The sequence below is a fragment of the Impatiens glandulifera genome, chromosome 5 (assembly GCF_907164915.1).
Source record: "Impatiens glandulifera chromosome 5, dImpGla2.1, whole genome shotgun sequence".
Taxonomy (NCBI): domain Eukaryota; kingdom Viridiplantae; phylum Streptophyta; class Magnoliopsida; order Ericales; family Balsaminaceae; genus Impatiens; species Impatiens glandulifera.
Genome location: NC_061866.1, coordinates 36,901,471 through 36,905,232, shown reverse-complemented (window position 1 = coordinate 36,905,232; position 3,762 = coordinate 36,901,471). Strand labels below are relative to the sequence as shown.

The 3,762-nt window shown below is 30.6% G+C and overlaps 1 non-coding gene across 1 annotated transcript; it reads right to left on the bottom strand.

Annotated features, from left to right (window-relative positions):
• Window positions 1-3,364: 3,364 nt before the first annotated feature.
• TRNAR-UCU lies at window positions 3,365-3,437 on the bottom strand. The gene has a single exon. It is a non-coding gene; the product is annotated as a tRNA-Arg (tRNA).
• Window positions 3,438-3,762: the final 325 nt, after the last annotated feature.

Below are 3,762 nucleotides of genomic sequence, written 5' to 3'. Positions count from 1 at the left end.
TGCTGCCATTGATTGAAGACTGACACTTGCTGCACATGGAGACCGACATTGGTTGCATCCGACCGAGCCGGATCCAATTCTGGACCGAGGGATAAGTTCTCGACCTTAGAAGCTTAGCCACTGCCCATTTTTTTATCTTCTATTTTCTTTAGACTTAAGTTTGTTTGTTTGACATTTTTTATTTGCTTAGTTAAGGGTTCGTGCCTTGCTTGATCCTAGGTTAGGATAAAATTTTAAAATTAAACTCTAACTAAAATTGAACCTAGCCCTAACTTAGACTATATTTTTTCTTAGACTTAGGACTTTTTTGAACTACAAATATATTTTTTTTTATAAAAACCCCAAAAATAATAAAAATTTAGAGCCTTTAAATAATTCACTAAAAGTTCTTAAAAATCAATTTAGATATAAGACAACAAAAAATTGGAACATGAATGTGAAAATGTAAGGGGATCACTATTGCCTCCTTCCCTTCTTCTTCCTCTGTTTTTCTTCTCGATTTCTTCCCTTCTTTGCAGAATGTTCTCTCTAGCAGTGGTGAAATGAGCAACATTCTTAGAATTTGCTTGTTTAATTAAATTTCTGATTGGGCAGGACTAAAGGCCCAACAATTGTTACTAGGTTTTTCAGATTATTAAAGTTTGTAAACTTTGAATAATATTATTAAAATTGAGTCATCAAGCCATTAAAAATAACATTGTACAATTAAACAAGTTCTAGGATAAAATTGTATCAATTAATAGTTTAGGAGCTAGAATTGAATAATATATCTAAGGGCCAACTTTTTTTTTGGTGGGGGGGAAACGACTTAAAGTCATTTCATTAAAAATGCTCAAAAACGGGAAAAAAATCACGAGTTTAAGAGATCATTCTAGACAGGTCTAAAATAATTTTGAATTCGTAACATTCTGAATAAAAGTAAAAAAGATAAAAACGTAAATGAATTATCTAATTACAATGCTTTCAATTCTAGTGAGTTCAAAAAACGGTAAATTCCAATTCTTGTAAATATTTCAGTTCTGCTTCGTGCTTGGAATTATTCTCCACGTTTCCGCGAGGGCGCTATAATACAATACAATATCTTTCCATAACTCTTCAACGCTCCTGCGGGTTCTGTCATATACCCTTGCATGCCGTTCTTGCCAAATGTTATACATCACTGCTCCAAAGCCGCACTTGAACACGCTTGTTGCAAATCTATTTCCCTTGGTTTTGAGTAGTGTTGCTTCTTTGATTTCATTTCATTCGTTTGGGAAATTAATCGACTCCGGGCTTTTATAGAATCTGTCCCAAAGCTCCGAAGCAATATAACAGCTCCCGAATAGGTGATCTATGATTTCTTCATTTCCTCTATGCAGAGGAAACGAAAATATATAGACCAGATTGGAAAAAAATAAATCTAGAGGCTTAGGTTGGATTTGTGATTTGAATGAAAAAGTTGTTTTTACCTTCTCACGAATTTTCAACCGGAAGTGATTATTTTAATTCGGCTTCTTCAACTTAATTTTGAGGAGATTTCTTGATTTCAATTTTAAAAATACCATACTGCAAACACTACCAAGGTAGTCTAGTGATAAAAATCGGTTTAAGACACATAAATATCACGGTTCGATTCCATCTGGAAGCGCTTTGAGTTTAAGCGTGACCATAGATGTGAAACTTTAAGAACATATAATCTCTTATTCTTTTTCTCATCTATTTGGATTATTTTGTTGTTTCAATAGAATAAAAGCCACTAATTTGAAATTCCAAGATTTAAGGAAATTTCGATAACACCCAATTTCTAATTCTTTTCTATATTGGATTTGGATCATGCCGCGATTTAATCGAATATCAGCCACTTATTTTTCGATATATATGAGAATTTCAACTAATTTTGACAAAAGAAATTGTTGTAATATTGAGTTTAAATTTTAATTTTGAATTCGCTGAGTATTGAAAAGTTGCCCTAACATGTGCATTATGATTTAATGGTACAACTTGTGTTCGGGGCAATTGTAGTGCGAATGGACTGTATCGTTGTGTTATTTGATTGGTTAGTTCGATCATATCTTTATAGACACTGCCTCAATCCAATGGTATCAAATGAGGTAGTGACACGTGTTCAAGAAAGAAAGCAAAAATAGGAAATGAGGGAGGACAATCTTCTCTTTATTTACTTGGGTCACTAACTCATTGAATACCATTAAATTGAGTCAATGACAAGGGTGGGTATCGAATATTAGCCACTTATTTTTCAATATATATGAGAATTTCAACTAATTTAAAATAATTTTGAAAAAGAATTTGTTCTAATTTAAAATAATTTTGAAAAAGAATTTGTTGTAATATTGAATTTAAATTTTAATTTTGAATTCGTTGAGTATTGAAAAGTTGTCATAACATGTGCACTATAATTTAATAGTACAACTTGTGTTCAGGGCAATTGTAGTGACATATTAGGGTTCCACTTCATTTGTTTCGCGAATGGACTGTAACGTTGTGTTATTTGATTAGTTAGTTCGATCATATACTTATAGTGACGCATGTTCAAAGAAGAAAGCAAAAATAGGAAATGAGAGAGGGCAATCTTCTCTTTATTTACATGTGTCACTAACTCATTGAATACCATTGAATTGAGCCAATGACAAGGACAGTTAGGAGTGTTATTTGGTGTGTTAGATAGGATGCAGTGTGGACGACATAGAAGATGCTAAGGGCATGTCCTGGTCAAGCCATAACATATTATTTCAAAATTCCATGAAATCTTATTTTCTCCGAACTGATGTTGGATTAGGATGACTTTTGAAGGGTTATTTTACAAACTCTTTAATAACATATATTTTAAATTATTGAGAAATTTCCTCCTCACAAATCTTATCTTTTAAATTTGTTGGCATCGAAATTTAGTTTTTCATCAAATTTTAATATATTAATACAAATTTTGGTAATGTACTTTTCAACTAGACGTCCTCTTAACATTGTTTAAAAACCACACTAACTTTCACTATTTACACATTTGCTTCTAATTAATTATCATATCTGTAAATTATGATTTTATCTAACCAAAAAACACATTTATCATTGGATAATCCTTCAAATTTTAGAATTAGTAAACTGTAGGGTCTCCATCTCATAGGGAGTGAATTCAAATAGAGAATTTCATTTATCTTTCAAAATTTCAATAATCCTTGCAATGCATTTTCAATTGATCAGATCATAACCTGCAAAAAACAATATATTCATTACCATGCAAAGTATCCTACCAAATGAAAATATGTGTCCTTAGTCCTGATTTTGTATAAGTTTGTATTTGTTAAAAGTTGAATTTGCTATTAAAGGAAAAGAAGAAGAGTTGGTAAAACTTAAAAAAAATAAAAACAAACACACCTAGTGGGACTCGAACCCACAATCGCTTGATTAGAAGTCAAGCGCCTTATCCATTAGGCCATAGGTGCTATTTGTTAGGTTAATGTTTGTTTTACAATACATATTTATCACATTAACTTTATTCTTAAATAATAATTTTATAAATCTTAACTTTATAAAAACTAATTTAAAATCAACATAATATACGCTTACAACTAACTCAAATAATCATTAGACTTTTCCAAACAATTTCACTAAACCAATGTCTCCTAACTTATCTTTAGGGCATACAATATAAATATTCTAGGCCATATTTTAAATATATTCAATACTTTTTAAAATATATTGGTTTTATAATAAAATCTAATATTTTGTTTGTTAAGTATAAATACAATATTTATCGAATTCTTATTA